Source organism: Trifolium pratense, linkage group LG2, assembly GCF_020283565.1.
Source record: "Trifolium pratense cultivar HEN17-A07 linkage group LG2, ARS_RC_1.1, whole genome shotgun sequence".
Lineage (NCBI taxonomy): Eukaryota > Viridiplantae > Streptophyta > Magnoliopsida > Fabales > Fabaceae > Trifolium > Trifolium pratense.
Window position 1 is genome coordinate 14,164,708 of NC_060060.1, and position 9,754 is coordinate 14,174,461.

The window sequence follows — 9,754 nt, forward strand, 5'->3', positions numbered from 1 at the left end:
TTTTAGAGAAGAGTGAAGGTTATGCAAAAAGTTAGGTTATGAGATTGAAATATATAATAACCATTAGCATTATCATATTTCATTCAATTTTGATGGTCTGTACTCATTCTCTATACATATAGGTATATATATTGGTTGGAGGAAGTGATAAGTACATCACTTTTATATTATTATTATTATTATTATTATTATAATTTTCATTTTATAATACTTATTGTTACAATTTATACGAATAATTTTTCAATATTAGAATATAAAATATTACATAACACCTGTGCATCGCACGGGTGTGGGACTAATTTTTTCAGTTATAAAAAATGACGATATTTATCACGTTATTAAGGCTATATATATGTAACTAGAATGAGGAGAGGTGTAAGTAGCAGTTTTCTAATATATAGGGATCAAATTCTCTCTCACTCTTTGTCGCTCAAGCGCTTTTTATTGTTTTGTGGCCGCAAACAAACAGGTTTGGTAGCAACATCCTTCTTAATGATGTTTTCTCTCCCCACTCCCCGTGAATCTTTTATCCCCCTGAGTTTCCAATTTTGTCCTTGAAAAAATTTCGGTTCGTAGAAACCGAAGTTTTATTTTGCCTTGAAAACAAATTTCGGTTTCTAAAAACCAAAATTTACTCTGAATTTGCACTAGAAAAAATTCGGTTTCTGCGAACCGAATTTTTCTACAAGGACAAAATTGGAATATTGAGGGTATAAAAGATTCATGGGAGGGGGGAAGAGAAAACATCATCCTTAATTACTTGTCATCTGAGGATTTGTATCCGGCTCATTGGATTGGATTCGAGGGTTGATATCAAGTTGTTATATTGCATATTGTATTTTGTACTTTTTTTCGCCATTTGTATGCCTTATATTTATGGTAGAGTGTTATAATGTATTTGCCGATTAAAAACAAAAATCTAAGATTATTAGCAAGTTGGTTCAAAATGCAAAGAAGGCCTTAGTTAATAATCATATACATGTCATTGGCAAGAGTATGAAAGTGATTATGAAGAGGAAGGTGATGACTATGACAACTCTTCTAATAATCATATTCATATGTCATTGCCAAAATCTCAACTGTATGTTTGTGACTAAATATTAGTCATGAATGGCCTAATTTGCTAAAAGCTCAACTGTATGTATGTGACTAAAGATTTTTTAGTGAATTTCTTTACCCTAATCAATCACGAACCATACACCCCCCCAGAATTTCAAAAATACCCCATTCGAATTCTAGAATATGAAGTGTATTTTTCTTATTTCAGATTCTTGAATTTGAGCTGGTGGGGGGTTTCGAACACTATAAACATCCTTCGAATTTTAAAATCCGAGCGATATATTTATAAAAAATTTGGGGGGTGGGGAAAGAATTCACAACCAGCATAAGGAATCTTGATGGACCTGCAAATGGGCCAGAGGAAGGACCCTAACAACAATGTAACACTGTCCCTAAAATGGAACTAACAAGACTCACCAACCAACTCCTATGAAAGATCCCAAAAACATACTAAGGCATCATTTCCCTTTAAGATGAAAAAGGAGGCTAAAGTTGTTATGGAGCCACGTGACATGACATTGGTTAAAGTTATCCAAAAACTAGAATAAATTACATGGTCCCAATTGAAACTAAAATGATTTATAGTGATGGAATCATTACTTTCATCGATGTCATGTTATCTATATAGATTTTTATTTGTTTAGGTTCTCATTCTCATGCACATGAACATGAACATGAACAAAGCAATGTTATCAACATAATTAAGATGATAAAGGGACCCTTTACAACTTATGTTCTATCGGCATCATTATACCCTATGAGTTGTAAGAGATTGAAATCCCATTCCATTTTATGTTGCCTTTTTTCATGGGAGCCACCATCAAGAGAAACCATGCCCCTTCCTTTTGGATTAATTCTACACTATTTTATTGGATTTTAGCATATATATATATCTCTCTACTTAGCAGGATAAAATTGGTTTGTAAGGTGAGAATTGTGTTATCTTATAAACGCATGTTAACTAATATTATAGGACTTTTTAACATTTCTTAACAATGATGAACCATAAAATTAGGTAAAATTTGATGTGGATTAACTATGAATTATTTGTCAGATAGATTGATTGATCCCCTTGAAAACACTAAAGAGGGATTGCTTCATCATTAAGACAATATGATATGATATGATCATCATATAGTAACATGAATGAAGCGGGTAATACTTCTCTTTGTTCCATCCTAGTTGTAGCTTTCTGTCAAAAAATAAAAATAAAAATCTTAGTTGTAGCTCAAACTACAAATCTTGGTTGCTATCTTGTTTTCTTGGGGCTTCGTTGTTATATTAGAGAATTTCTAATTAAATTATCTTCTTCTTCTTTCTTCTAGACAAAATGGGGAAAAATTATATAACATGAGATAAACTAATATAACATAATATATTTATTATGGATTTGAGCCAACAAGACATTTTTTTTACTAAAAAACAATGATATTCATTCAAATTCATAGGAAATACATCAATCGAAATCATTATAAATTCAATTTCGCTAAAAACTAATAAGGATGAATCTGCAAACATGCTCACAGCATCCGAGTTAATAGCATAAAACGGCCTAATTGATCTGACAAACTTCAAATGACCGGAATAATCATTCATCCGGATCTGCAACGTTGATGATGCTAAAGTCATTGAATCTGCATCGAGTTGGGATCGAAACAAACCTGTAAATCTGAACAAAAACAAACACCATTCTAAGACGGGATAAACAAAACAAAGACTCCACACTAAGGCGGGATTAAAACAAACTTGATGAAAAAATCACAAAAGAGAAAACTAGAATAAAACCTAAAAAGTATATGAATATCACAAAAGACATCTTATTTTCGTGGAAATATTATATATTTATTTGATTTTTTTTTTTGATTTAATTTATTTGATATGTTTAAGTGTTATAAGCATTTTTTTCATCATCAATATTCGGTCTACTAGACTGCTACTAATTTGGTTCGGAATCAGTTCTGACAACAAATAGTGGTTTGATCGTCGTTGCGAAGTATGAACTATTATTAATACTAAGTTCATCGCCAATCACCATCAAATCAATTAATGATTGATAGTGTTATAAGCATTTTTACTACCGTACAAATAATTAAAAATTAATCAGACCAACTAACGAGACTTATTAATCTAATTTTTATAAAAGACTTTTTGTATCGGCTCTCCATGTGAGAAGTGAGAACAATCAACAATGAGTTGTAGCCGGCCAACTTTTTATCAAACATCTTAGCACGTAAAAAACGACATCTTTATGTATCTACTTTGCACATACTCACCCACTGTCACACATATGTACAGTATCTTTTACTTGGGCATTAACATAAAAAAAAAAAACTTTAATTTACTTGAACACAACCTTAAATAAAAATATTTAGACACACTCACTCACATATTTCAATAAAAATAAAGTTTTTTTTTTTACTTAGCACTGACATAATAATGATTTAGCCGTTAGAAAATATCAACTGTGTGACCTCAAAATGAAAATTTAAAATGAAGAATGTGTGATGCGTTTCAAACTTATGATCAACTTAAACCAGGTCTAGATTCAAAGGCTACACAAGAAAACACATGCTAAATGTTGTAGCCAACTATAACACTTTTATTTATTTTTATAATAAAATTAATTTACATATTAAACAAAACAATTCGAAATAATAATTTTTTTTGTTAACTCTCAAGGATTTGAAAGCTGGCAAGACTTTGTTGCTTTCTGTTGGTGTTTGGAGTCATCATTTTATAATTATAGAAAAATGACATTCATCGCAACAAATTCTCATACACAATTACAAAGTTTTGATTTTAGATCGTGAAAATGTCTAACTTAATAATATCAACATTTTTTAAGTCACTAGGTTTGGTCTAGTGATGAGGGGTTTGAATAGTATGTTATAGGTCTTGGGTTCGATCTCCAGCACATTGTAAAAAAAAAAAATCAACATTTTTCAATTGAGATAAACTTTTTACGTCCATAATATGCATCTAATTATCCAAACTTCAAACGAAACCTACTGATATCTCATTTATTAATTAATTAACATAATCATGTGCTCAACATGAAGAAGGAAAGATTTAAACTCGAACTTGATAAAGATGTGTCATGTGATTTGTACAACTCTCTCAAACGTACGAACTATGACTATATATGAAGTGGGTAAAAGGGGCAACACATTTTATAGAGAATTAGGGCAAATTATTGATTTTGATTAGGGAAGAAGGGTCAATTCTATATATAAAAAAAGGAAATAAGGGAAAAATAAAACAATATACTAGCTAGTATATATAAATATAAATATTTTTCAACCAAACAGACTTTTTATTTTTAAAATAAATATTAAGAAATGTTACTCCTCTATTTTTTTAAGTCTTTTAACATCGAATTTAGTGTTACTATTTAACTGTCATTTTGATATTTTAAGGGTACAATTTGTCAATTATATCATTTGTCAATTACTCTTATTTTTTTAATAAAACTAATTAATGCTATATATTTGGAAAACTAAAGTTTATTTTATTAATTTTTTTAGTACATAACGTATTAAACTTTTGTTATTTTTGTACATAATATATTAAATTTATCGGAAAGAGAAAGTGTGTGCAAAAAACAAAAGAAATTTATTGGTGGGTTAAGATGAAAGTATAATAGAAAGATAATAATACACTTCCTTAAGCCACTAGATTTGGTCTAGTGGTGAGGGGTTTGGGTAGTACGTTATAGGTCCTGAGTTCGATTCACAGCTCATTGTAAACAAAAAAAAATGATACACTTCCTTAATTTGGTATTATTATTCTAAAAAAACTCATAAAAAAACGGAGACGGAGAAATACTTTTTAACTGTAATTTTTTTTTTAGTGATTTTTAATTGTTACTTTATTAATGGATGAGTTGAATTTATGACAACTTACTATCACCCGAACCCCACTATTTATATTCAAACTATCAAAACACCGATCACTTTCTTGCTTATAACTAACTCTCACCTTAAAAGTAGTGAACTAAAAGTTAGAGGAATTCATTTTGTCGGTGAATTACATATATCATATATGTGCAAGCGATGACGGTAAGAATGGTTTTGATGATATGCTGCCTCAAATATGTAACTTGTTGGTTTTGATGATATGTTGGTAACCTTAGTTTATACAAGTGATTAACTTGGTCTCACAAGATGGATTAATAACCATATATAGTTTAGGGATGAACATTCATGTAACTTGGATTCATATTTGAGTCTCTAAATTCAAATTTAATGTATACAAGATCTTACATATTTTGGCTTTAATATTTTTTATTTTTTTGACGAATTGCTTTTTCACTTTTTTTTTCTCCTCTTCCGTTTTAATATATTTTATTCTTCTTTTTTCTTTATTTTTTTCTATCGGGTGATCAGAGCTTGACTCCATTATTTTATCTTCTAAATTCTAAGCAGTTAATAAATTAGAATAAGTTAATAATTTTTTTTCTTAAACTACTAAGTCATATCATAGTATTATTTTTTATAATCTTCATAGTTATAAAATATTTAAAATTTGATCAACAATGATCTAACAATTACGATTGTTTGTGTAGTTAGAGATATTTTAGAGGACTAAAATGTATAACTTTTTATGAGAAAAAAATTCAAAAATTTGTACGATAATTTTTTGTCCACCCGCTAACTTAGGGTCCTGGATCCGCGACTGCTTGCTTTTATTCTACGCTTATAATAATCTATACTAGTCTAATAACCACGGTGATTTAAATCATGAGATTTTATTAAAGTTAGATAGATCTTAAGATTTAAATATTATTTACATAATTTCCGTGAACATAATTCAAAATATTACATATAATATATAAGGATCAAGATTCAATCCCTTCTCATTTATTTAACTCAAAAGATGACAATAGTATTTACATAAATATTTATATTTTATTTTGCATGGAAATCTTGATACATAAACAATAGCAGGATTAAACCCCATATTTTTGTTAGGTGATCATGGTCACCCTCATTCTTCGAATGATATAGCTTCACAAATAATATTTAACAATTCTTCTATTTTTTATTTGATAAACTTTTTCTTTGCTAACGTATAACTTACTCATAGAAAATAATATTGCAAGACTAATTTTTATTATTTAGATTGGAGGGTCACTATATTTGACAAGCAATCAATACTACCGATAACAAGAAATCAGTATTTAACAAACTAGTAGAAATCAGTATTTGCACATCTTATTTTATATACTAACCGGGGGACCTAAATTTGGTACGGTAAACATTGCACATAGTTTAACGCAGTTTTTAATCTCGTTTATTTATTTTAAATCGAACGGTTTAGATTAAAAATTGTATTTTTCTAATTAAATTGATCTCGGCCGTTAAAATAAATTGGAATATCGGACAATTTAGAAACAAAACAATGTATGCGTTGCTGCTTTACGGCAGTAAATCCAAACGCCTATTACTAACTGGTTAATGAGCCTAAGTTACCACCAACATCCTCATTTCGAAACCATTTTTTATCCTCTCATTTTGTTAATTTTTTTATATTAAATACTATTTGTGATTCTATAAGAATTATCTACCTCAATGGTGTATTGATACATATCCCAATAAAATATGTATTGGATTCACCTGTTAGACAATATTCTAGTAAAAAAAAACTAACTTAGAGTAAATCATCACAAATGAGAATGTTAATATGTTAAGTTATTTTGCTAAGATAGGATAAGTGGTAGTTTAAATTTCAATTTTAGTCGTCTCAAAATTATCTTTTTCATCTTCATCAAATTTGAAGATGAGAATGTATGTTCAATCAAAGAATCCTCCAAGAATAATAATTTGCTATCTCTTGATGAGTTTTTTCTGATTTTTTTAATAATATAAGAATATAAAAAAATTGACACGTCGCTTTTTTTTTTTTTGAGTTAACATTGTAAATTAATATCAGAGACTAACTTGACTAATACATTGAAGAGTCAGAGACTATTTTGTATTTTTAATTTTTATACAAGTCGGAGACTAGAATGACAGTGAAATGCACATTTAGAGACCGAAATGATGGTTTCCCCTTTTAGGTTGTCCCTCGTGCCAACTCGACAAGTTGACGTGTATTCAAAATCATTAAAATTACCTCCTTAAAATTATTAAAATTTATTTAAACGGTTAAACTCTCCTAATTAACCTTACGTTCTTTATTCCTTAAAAAAAAAAACCTTACGTTCTTTATTGATTGAAACCCAACCAAATCACATAATTTCTCGACAAAGGAATTATTATCAAATAAAAAATATATATAAAGCTAACGAATGTCCTCGAGGTACTTTTTAAATATTTTAAATAATAAATTTTTATAAAAAATTAATGAGAATGTGTGAAATCAAAACATTAGGAACTGAAATGTTTCACTTTTTTAATAAAGAATTTCTTTAAATAGAATACTTAAAAATGTCCACAAACATTTGTTAACAAGACCCATAAAAAGTCATACATATATGGTTCCAATTATCCCTAAAATAAATTGGTTTGACAACAATGTCCTACTTTTGCAGAAAATTTCCGCAATGTCATACATTTTTAGAGAATTTTGTTGCGCGTCAGATGGCTACACTGCCACTTCCACCATACAAGTGGAGATGGCGCCGCTCACAGTGTCACCATTGGCCCACCTCTTTTTTTTTTCTTCCCATTTTATGATTTTAGGAAGGGTTTTGGATACGATACAATACATATACGACATGGATACATATAAGTATCCGGAAGTATTTTGGCCTTATCGTATCTTAAATTTGAAAATCTTCTCGTATCGCCGTATCCATGTCGTGTATATATATATATTGTATCTTATCCTCATCGCATTAAAACCCTTCCTAAAGTCAAAATCCCAAAAAAAAAAAAAAAAAAAAGGTGGCCAGTGGTGACAGTGTGGGGGGGGGGGGGGGGGGGGGGAACAGATCCTTTCATGTCACATTTTTTTACGGTGAAATCTTCACAATTTATTCATTTCAATTACTGTAGCATTCATTTTAAAAGAATAAATAAAGGGTGTGGATGGGCACTAGACCTCATCCAGTGAATAACTCACGGGAGAGGATCCAGTCCCGTGTGAGTGGTGTCATCTCCACTTGAATGGTGGAAGTGGCAGGGTAGCAATCTAGGTCTGGATCAAAAGTGAGGCCCATTCGAACCCAACAAAATCCGCCCAAAAATTATAGATTTAGGCGGTTTATAATGCGCCGCGGGTTGGAAAATTTGGTTTGGACTGTCTTGGTATGGGCGAGTCCGGGTAGAGGGAACTGGACAGACGTTGCGCAAAACCCGCCCACATGAGTAAATTAAAATGCCGAATATAAGCTCTTATCACGTCTCCTCTTCACACTTTCTCACTTCACCTCAAACCCACGGAGACTGAAACTATCATGAAACATTTTGAAACCCAAAACTTGATTAATCTTCATCTTGTTTGTCTAACTTCGTTGAAATCAAAAGTTATATTTTTAATTTTATTTGAGATTTTAATTTTTTCTTCTTACTTTTTATGTCGATTTGGGGTTTATAAGACTTTCATTTTGTGTTTGTTTAATGATCTCTCATCTTTGGTTGCATATTTTCTTGATCTAAACTCCAAATTTTGGGTTTGTTATTGTTTTTATTTTTATTTTACCTTTTTTTATGTCTAACCGCTTCAAACCGTCCAACAACCCGTTTAAACCGCAAACCCGAACATGTGAAAATCGTTCTTCATTTTTTGGGCAGATTGAACCTTTTATTTTACTCTGCGATTTAGACCGAGTGACAACTTTTAACCCAAACTCATAGATACCCGCCCAATTTCCACCCCTATAGCTATCTAACACAAGAAGATTCTTTCAAAAAGTAGGACTTTGCAGAAATTTTCTGCAATAGTAAGATTGTTGTCAGATTTTTTTTTTATTTTAGGCATAATTGAAAAAAATAAATAGAGCGACAGGTACAGTTCGTTACAATTGTAAAGAGGGTGCTAAAAGTCAAAGAAACAGTTAATTATTAATGTATTTATTCGAGTGTGTAGAATATTAGAAGAATGCATGTGTGTGAGTGTGAATGTAAAGAGAGAATCGAAGAAGAGGACAAAGAGAAGGAAGCAAAGGGAATGTGATATTGTATCGCCAAATGCATGCAGTGCAAAAAGCTATTGCCACCAACTCTGAGCTGTTAATTGCGTGCATTAACTTAATCACACCAATAATTAAATTAAATTCTAGCATAGCATGCATGTCATGTCAGTTATTATAAACTATATAAACTGTTGTTTAACAACGGCATCATTCCTTCCTTTAAAATGCTATTGTTGATTTGATACTAGTAACATTTATTAAAGAAATAAATATAAAAATTTTAATATGAAAAATAATAGTGTATTCAATTTTTTTAAGTTTTAAAAATGTCACTTTTAATATAAAATTTCTGCATGTTTAACTCTTATATTTGCAAATTTATTCGCATAACCCATAAAAAATTAAAGTCTTACTAACAAATTCTTCGTAAATATTGATTAAAGAACCTATAAGTATAAAATAAATAGTTTTAAAAATATATCGTATATTTATCAAAGTCATAAGTACGCTATTTTCCATGCAAAAATCATCTCTTAAATAATATTCTATGAACATTTGTTACTATTTTTTATAAATTAATAAGCCAATAAAAATTGAATCTAGTGAAGAAGATTATAT